Source organism: Notechis scutatus, chromosome 3 (genome assembly GCF_049901735.1).
Source record: "Notechis scutatus isolate UNSWTSFEM ecotype Mainland chromosome 3, rNotScu1.2, whole genome shotgun sequence".
Classification (NCBI taxonomy): Eukaryota; Metazoa; Chordata; class Lepidosauria; order Squamata; family Elapidae; genus Notechis; species Notechis scutatus.
The window spans coordinates 193,303,713-193,313,167 of NC_142011.1; the positions used below are offsets into that span (position 1 = coordinate 193,303,713).

Below are 9,455 nucleotides of genomic sequence, written 5' to 3' on the forward strand. Positions count from 1 at the left end.
CTGCTCTTCATTCTCATCTGTAAACTAAGGCATGCCAATCTCTCAATATCTCTGGCATTTCCATTCTCACTTATCTCCCACCCCATGTACTTCTACTTCTGAGAATCTCCTAATTGGAACGTGTATGTGTAAACCATTCTTTTACAAGGCTGTAGATTAGTGTTTCTCAACCTTGACAACTTGAGGATGTGTGGACTTCAACTCCCAGAATTCCCCAGCCAGCATGGCTAGCTGGGAAATTCTGGGAGTTGAAGTCCACACATCTTCAAGTTGCCAAGATCGAGAGACATTGCTGTAGAAAATGAACTCCATCTTACTACACAGTCATTGACTTTCTTACCAGATTTTTGTAGTTTTGTACAAATACAAAACATTTCCTGAAAAGCTAAGGGCTGTCCAAGCTTAGACGAGGAATAATTGCTAGAAATATAGAGAATGTACATTTCTATTAGGTGAAAAAGAAGGCTAGCAGTTCAGACATAAACCATTGCTTCCATAATCCCTTTTCCTTGATGTGTGCCTAAAGGAGGAGAATTGTGAGATCAGGTTGTACTTACCAAGAAGAGATACTTAATGTTCATTACTTAGGCATTACTAATCTAATGTTAAAAATTTACAAAAATGCTGAGCATTTTGCCATGCAATGTAGTGGAGCCACTACAGAGAAAAGAGGCATTTTTTTTTTCTGCAGTCTCCTGGACTATGCTGTGTAGGGAGCAGGGAGGAGAAAAAGCAGAGGTGACATTCAGCAGGTTCTCACCAGTTCTGGAGAACCGGTAGCGGAAATTTTGAGTAATTCGGAGAACTGGCAAATACCACCCCTGACTGGCCCCATCTATTTTCTGCCTCCCGAGTCCGAGCTGATCGTCGGGGTCTTCTTTTGTTGCTGGAGCTGGAAAGCAGGTTAGTGGGGTGGGGAAGGAATGGGATTTTGCAGTAACCTTCCCCAGGAGTGGGGAGGGAATGCAGATTTTACAGCATCCTTCTCTTGCCACTCCCACCAAGTGCCTGCTTGATGCCACGCCCATCAAGCCACAGCCACAGAACCAATAGTAAAAAAAATTGAATCCCACCACTGGTCTATACCACTACAGACAAGTATGTTTATGTGTGTGGAGGGGTGCGCACCAGGGAATAAAATGTGAAGGAAATGACTTCAGACTGTCCATTTCTTAGACAAAGAGTGATAAACAAAGAAGAGATAACTGAGCGAATCTATAACTCTACTGCCTTCTTGTGGTTAGTAGGTCACAAGGTGCCAAACAGACAGAGGCAATTTATTTGTACCTCCAGTACTTGGGAAGGGAAATAAACCCTGTTAATCAGCACAATGCACCCGAACATTTCTAACAACCAAGCTTTATGCACACCCATTGGGTGTGGAGAGTCAACAGATTGGAGCATCTTTCCTAGCACAGGGGATGCTCATAGTTACAAATGAACCTATTCATCCAAGTTGCTCAATGCCCAATTAGAAAAGAATCTATTTTAGACTGGAGTTGGAGGGAGGGAGAATAATTTTTGCTAGCTTTGTTGCAATGTGAATACAATGACTAAGCTGACTCATTACAGTAACCCTTATTGTGGCTTGTTTTGTTTGGGCTAGGTATAAGCTTTCCGAAAGCTGAGATGGCAGTTTCCAAGATTCTCAGCCAACATGGATGCATCCTCCCTTCATTTTTATTTTCTAAGAACGCCTTGGGGGTTGACAGAAGCTCTGTAAATAGAGAACATGCTGGAGGCTGGTGCTTTCTTCATAACACAGTGCTTTCCATTGTTCTTTTTAATTAAAATGTTTTTTTTTTTTAAAAAGCTACAGCTAGGTAAGGCAAGGAATTACTTAGAGCTACCTTGCTGCTTCTTTAATAACTCTAGATGCAAGGAATCTGCCTACAGGGACTCTAATGCCCACGGTCACTGTAGTATATTCCCTTCTCTTAAAGGGAAAACAACTTTAAGAGCCCTGGTGGCACACTGGTTAGAGTGCAGTTATTGCAGGCAAACTCTGCCCACAGTCAGGAGTTTGATCCTGACGGGCTCAAGGTTGACTCAATCTACCATCCTTCTGAGGTCAGTAAAATGAGGAGCCAGGTTGTTAGGGGCAATATGTTGACGTTATAACACTGCCCAGACAGTGTTGTAAAGCACTATGGGATGGTATATACTGTAAGGTAAGTGCTATTGCTATTTAAAAATTATAGAGCTCTATGGAGCAGGAGGTGGGGAGATAACAAAGTTACAGAAAATCAGGGTGTCTGTGCTACAACCCTCATCAAAACTCACATTGTCAAGAGACTCTTTGCTGTGTGTCTTGGATGCTTTGAGCTCATTGCCTAGATTTTTAGATCCTCTTTGAGATTATTTAGCAGAAAGCAAATGCTCCTCAAGCTGCTATTCTTCCTAAGGTGCTGAGAGTTATAAACATAGACACTTTTGTGAAATTCAAAGGCCTGCAGGTCTCGATGTCTACCCATTGCTCTTTGCCATGCCTCTCATGTCCTGCCTGGCTCCCTCCAAATTTCAAGAGCTGTCAAGTCCTTGGTTTTCTGCCAGCACCAAGGCATTGACAATGGCAACTTCCAGGCAGCAGAGATGTGACGGGTGATAATCCCTATTTCTCTGCAAAGCACCAATTAGGAAAGATGGGCATAGGCTGTTTAACCCCATTCTGGCATCTTCACAGTCCTGGCTAGACAGGTTCTTTCCTTGTAGCTAAGCTCTCTGCATCCATGTTCCACTATCTCCCATAAAGCTCTCCCATACTAATGAAACCAGAAGAGAAGCAGCTCATCCTTCAGAAAGCAGAGACTAGATGAAAGATAATATATAAGAGGATTGCAGTAATTGAATTTGGGTCTGTTAGAACAGTTACTTGGTAACACTTGGCATCTTTGGTCATACCGTACTCTCCATCCCACCCTCTCAAAGGCTGGCTAAGAATATGTACCTCTCAACTTTCTTACCTTGAATGAAAGCCTGTGTTTCATTTTTATTCATTTATTTAATTTATATACTGCCCACAAATGAGGGCAGATATGCATGTCCCAGGATAAAGTTTGCAGGATCCAATCCGAGTCAGTCAACAGGAGTCCAAAAGCTTGGAAGACTAAACTTCTGGTCCCAGTGACTGACTCAAATTGGATCTTACTATTTGCAGCTCATCTCGCCATCAAGCAACTCTAAGAGTCCATAAACAAGGTAAAAATGACAATAGTAAACATTAAAATGATAGCTAAGGAAGGAGCCAATATACAAGAGGCTGTATTCTTTTAATCATCTAACCATCTCCAGAATGGAACAGCCTCATTGGGACCCCCGGCTAATCACAGAGTCAGGTTTTAAGACCATTTCAGAAGCCAAGAGGGTGGAGATGGATCCATTTCAAGTGGCATGATGGTCAGAGGGTAGGAGCCATGGCACCAAAGTCCCTTTTCCTGGAACCCACCAGCTGGAATTCCTTAGCTGATGGGGTCTGTAGCATGGCTTCTACCAGCACATTGGATGAGCCAATCTTATTGGGGTAAGATGGATCCTCAGATATTATAAGCAGAGCAACAGCATAGACCTAACTATCTATAAAACCATCTATCCTTTAGAGCAGGGATGTCAAACTTGTGTCCCCTTCACTAAACTGGGTGTAGGTGTGGCTAGCGTATGATGCATCCGGGCGGCGGGCTGCGAGTTTGACAGTCCTACTTTAGAGGACAGGTAGTTTTAAGAAAGTTCCTGGTTTTAGACTCTACCCCTTCTTAGGAGAAGCAGTTAACTAAGGCAGAGGTAGGGAAACATGTCCTATATTTGTATATTAAACAGTCCTATTCAAGTCAAAAATTGATTTCCCCCACAACTGAAAAACCAGTAGGCCAGGGATGGGAAACCTTTTATAGCTCACTCAGGAATTCTGGTTGTTGAAGTCCATAAGTGATAGAAGAGCCAAGTTCCCCTACCCCTGAACTAAGGCATGAGGTCTGAATGGCCTGCCCCCAAAATGTCCACGCATGCTTGGCTGACTCCCACAACTGGGCTTATCCAATGACAAGATACTAAGCCCACTGCCAAGATTGAGGCAATTGAGAGCAGACCAAGGAAAGAATAGAAGAGGATTTCTTCCTTATTCTTCCTACTCAGCCTTAAGACATCTTGGGGCAGATGACTCAATAGCAGCAACAGCAGCAGGGATTCTGGGAGTTGAAGTCCACAAGTCATAAAGTTGCCAAAGTTAGAGATTCCTGCCCTAGATCAGTGATCCCCAACCTTTTTTATGCCGCGGCACGGTACCGGCATCAGCTGGGCACTGCGGCCCGGTACCGGCATCAGCTGGGCACTGCGGCCCGGTACCGGCATCAGCTGGGCGCCGCCATCTTTTTTTGATGAAAAAGTGCTTCCGGTGAGCTTTCTACCCGGAAAAGCTCACCGGAAGCACTTTTTCATCAAAAAAAGATGGCGGCGCCCAGCAAACCAGCGGCCCGGTAGGACTTGTTCCACAGACCGGTGCCGGTCCGCGGACCGGTGGTTGGGGACCCCTGCCCTAGATGACTACAAAGTACAAGGGAACAATGATAAACTCCTAACTATTTGCTGCCATCTCATCTCAAATCATCCAGATTTCTGAGGTCTTACTACAATAGCGCTATTCCTTGCTATATCCTGTTTACTGAAGGAATGGGACAAATATGGGATGGCCATAGGAAGCATTGCCAAAGCTGTAGGAAAGCTGATCGACATTTGTTTGTTTATCATATTTATATAGCTGTCCATCTCATAGAATGGGCAGCTTAGCATAAAAATACATAATTTCAAAAATTACAATGAAAAATAACACATTTCACAAAGAAGAGCACCAATCGGGATTATTAGTAATGGAGCAACAGAGAATTATTATCACAAGCAACACAGCCATCTCCATAATTCACCACTTCCTCAAGATCCCCAAGCCTATGACACAACTGTTACATGTGTACACTGTATATATATATGTGTGTGTGTGTGTGTGTATAATTAAAACTTTTAAACAAGCACATAAAAACTAACACAAACTAAGGTAAACTAAGAGAGAGAGAAAGAAAAAAGAAACTGAACAAAAACCAAGAAGAGAAAAACGAGTTGAATAAAAAAAGAAAAGAAAGAGAAAAAGATAGAAAGTATTGACTTCAGATATTCTTCACTGCAATTGCAAGTACAAATATTTGACCCAACCATTTTCAATCATGTTTAAAGGACCTCTGGAATCTCAGGGATGGAGCCAGTTGGGAACTTCTATGCTATGCTGATTTTAAATGCTTCTTGTCCCTTGGTAGCTATGCTTCTCTTTGCCATTCTTTTACTCCTGATCATTTCCTCTTCTGTTATAGTCTTTTTTAAAACTATTTTAATCTTCTTACTGCAAGAAGGAAATCTTAAGGTATTCAGAGTCCCTCTGGATTGGAGCAGCACATAAGCACCAGCAAACCAACCCATCAATAAACAACTCCAGCAGGACCTCTATTCCTCCAGGCCCCACAGCGACTGCCTCTGTTGCCATCTCTTTATTTACATCACTGCTCTCCTAACATATTGTCCATCTTTTCAGAGGCTGAAAAGGAAGGAACCACAAGCCACAATGGTTATAGGAACCGACTCACTTACAACTTTAGTATCTAAGCTATCAAAGACACAGAGAGGCAATTTAAAAGTACTATCCTGAAGCTGCCAAAAGAAAAATGGCATTGTTGATCCTCCCTCCTTCTGCTCAACCGTTTGCAACAGAACCATCATTGTGTCTTTTTTGAGAGCTGCAAAACTCCCTGAAACACAAAACTTTGCATTTGCAATATATCCTGAAATGCAACACTAACCAAACCACGCTCCATTCAGAGGTTGCCACAGGAGCAGAGAGTTTCATTGAAATGCCAAAGGCAACATCATTAAGCTGCTGCAATGTAAGTTTCACTCCTATTATTTATGTCTGCAATGTCACAACACACACACACACACACACACACACACACACACACACACACACACACACAGAGGAGGTGGAGCTTGCTTCATATTGATAAAGGTAAAGGTTTCCCCTGTCCAATCATTTCCAATTTTAAGAGGGGAGGTACTCATCTCTGTTTCTTGGCCGAGGGAGCCAGCATTGTCCAAGGCATTTCAGTATGGCTATATGTTGTGGCACACAGAATGCTGTTATCATCTCATCAAAGTGATACCTATTTATCTACTCACATTTGCATGTTTTTAAACTGCTAGGTGAGCACGAGCAAATAATGGAAGCTCACCCCATCATGTGTTGAAGGCTGAATGAAGGCTGTCAGCTGAACTTGATACACTCAGCATTTTTAACTGCTAAGCCCTTGTACCTCATCATGATATATACCATCATGATGATACGATGCTGTTATTGTCATTTGATTTCCCTGCTAATACTTTTGGATTCAGTCCTATGCAAAGCTAGAAAACTGAATTAGTTGAATATAGTGTTGTTAAACTAACAATGGGCCATAGAGTCAGACAAATGAGCCACTTCATATATGACAGATATCATGAGGTCCTACTTAAGCATCTGTGATATCTCTTAAACAGTAGTCAACAGATTTCAAAGACTTTTGAGGAAATATCTCCTGTGTGGATGGGAAACAAAGAGAGCTGGAAACTTTACTGGAGGAACATAAATATAATTTCATTGGTATTATTGAAACATGGTGGGATGATGCACACATGAGTGGAACCTAATATTCAAAAGCTGCTATTTATATAGAGGAGGCTTGACAAAAATATGGGAGAAAAGTGTAAAATTGTGCAGAAATGCACATTTTAGAACATGGGAGCTCTGTTGAGAGGGTCTGCCAAGAAGACAAGGCAAGAGTAATAATAACAAGGACAGATTTGTGGGAAATTATTGTAGGCCTCTGGACAATCTGGAGAGAAAGATGAAAGTTTTCTGCAACCAGACAACCAACTCTTAAGGAAGCATGTCATTATGGGGGACTTTAACTATCCAGTTATTTGTTGGAAGGAAATCTTATTCTGCTGGCAGTTACAAGCCAGATAAATTCTTGTCTGTTTCTTACAGACAACCTCACTTGTCAAATGGTGTAAAGAGCTCTGCTACCCTGGACCTAATCCTCACCAACAGGAAGGAAATGATTGAGGAAATATAGGTAACTAGGATCCTGGGAGGTAACAAGAAAGAAGGATTGGACATCCCTAAAGAAACATAATTGGATCCAGCCAGAAGTTAATACATTGCTTAAAACAGCAGTGGAAATGAAAATATACAAGAAATGAAAAAGGGGAAATATATTCAAAGCAGAATCCAAAACATTTTACAAAAATTGTAAAGCCCATTGTGAGGTTAGGCTAGCAAGGGACGAAAAAACAACAACAAAAGGACTTTCAGATATGTCAGTAGCACAAGGAATGTCAAGGACCCAGTGTCAGAGAGAGGCTGGCCAAGTCAGAGAGAAGAATTAAACAGGGACCTCTACATGGGCATAAGAGGGTGAAGTCTAACCCCTCCCCTTGAATGCTCCTCAATCTTATTCAGTCTGACCCAGGTGCAAACCACCGATTAGAGGAGATTCCTATGTTATGGGCTTCAGCAATAAAAGAAATAAGTGAACTCTTCACATGTGGAAATGATTATTCATACCTGACCGTAACTCTCCTGCAGAGAGAGAATGTGAAATGGTTGAGGAGGAGGGAGAGAAGGAAGGATGTTCCAATTCCTATTTTGCACTGGTTTACTCTCACAAAGGAAACAAATCCTCATTTGGCCCTCACTGTGTCAATAAGGGGAAAGAGAAGGCAAAGTGGAAGATAAACAAGGAGCACGTGAGGTAATTCCCAGCTAATCTAAATGTGTTAAAGTCTCTAGAGTCAACTGAATTAGACCCTAGGGTATTAAAGGAATTAGCTGAGGTAATTGCAGAACCACTGTTTGTAATCTTTGAGAAGTCCTGGAGAACAGGTGAATCCCAGAAGACCGGAGGATTAATATCATTCCTTTTTTCATAAAAGGAAAGAAGCAATGAGCTTGATTGATATCACCACTGAGCAAGGTCCAATGAAGTAGTATGTCTGTAAGCACTTAGATCATAATTTTAATTAACAGGAGCCAACCTGGATTTTCGATGAACAAGTCAGTGCAGACTAACTTGATCTCCTTTTATGAGAGAATATTAGCCTGGTTGATTGGGGAAATGTCCTGTATGAAGTCTATCCTGACTTCAGTAGAGATTTTGACAACATCTCTCATGGCACCCTTATTAACAAAATGGTAAAATATGGATTTTACAGTTCAACCGTTAGATACATCCACAATTGGCTAAAATATGATACTCAAAGGATAGTTACAAATGGTGTGAAACCTGGAGAGACATCTTAAGTAGGTGCTGTATGTTGTTCTTATATTGATACAAATTACTACCAACCTGCCTTCAATCGAGGACCTGTATACTGCACGAGTCAAAAGGAGGGCTGTGAAAATATTTACAGACCCCTCACATCCCGGACATAAACTGTTTCAACTCCTACCCTCAAAACGACAATATAGAGCACTGCACACCAGAACAATTAGACACAAGGACAGTTTTTTTTCCCCATCAGTCTGCTAAACAAATAATTCCCTCAATACTGTCCAACTATTTACAAAGTCTGCACTGCTATTACTATTAATCTTCTCATCACTCCTGATCACCCATCCCCTCCCACTTGTGACTGTATGACTGTAACTTTGTCGCTTGTATCTTATAATTTATATTGACTGTTTCCTAGTATGATTCAATTGTTTATTATACCCTATGACTATTATTAAGTGTTGTACCTTATGATTCTTGAATCTTGACAAATGTATCTTTTCTTTTATGTACACTGAGAGCATTTGCACTAAAACAAATATATTGTGTGTCCAACCACACTTGGCCAATTAAGAATTCTATTCTATTCTATTCTATTCTATTCTATTCTATTCTATTCTATTCTATTCTATTCTGTTCTGTTCTGTTCTGTTCTGTTCTGTTCTGTTCTGTTCTGTTCTGTTCTGTTCTGTTCTACTCTACTCTACTCTACTCTACTCTACTCTACTCTACTCTACTCTACTCCACTCCACTCCACTCCACTCCACTCCTCCACTCCACTCTATTCTAAATATGGAAGTTGAAAAAATGCTTATTAAATTTGTGGATGATACAAAACTAGGAAAATGGTTAATATTTAGCAGGAAAAAAACTTAAAAATGTGGATAGTATAATGAATCCAGCAGTGTAAAGTATTGGTGTCCTCTATGATTCTATTCTATTTTATCCTCAAGGGAATGATATTAGGTAACCCAAATAAACTTCCACAACTGTAGATACTACTTTATACTGGGTTCTGTTATTGGATAGATATAATCATAATGATATGAGCAACTGAGATAAATATGCAGCAGTTCTAGAGCAAAGACGATAAAATGGTTTAGAAAAGATAAA

General features: G+C 41.0%; 1 protein-coding gene across 3 annotated transcripts in view; it reads right to left on the minus strand.

The window, feature by feature from the left end:
* The window catches only part of SAMD12 (sterile alpha motif domain containing 12), a 292,967-nt gene that overhangs the window by 69,545 nt on the left and 213,967 nt on the right, over window positions 1–9,455 (minus strand). The window lies entirely within an intron of this gene.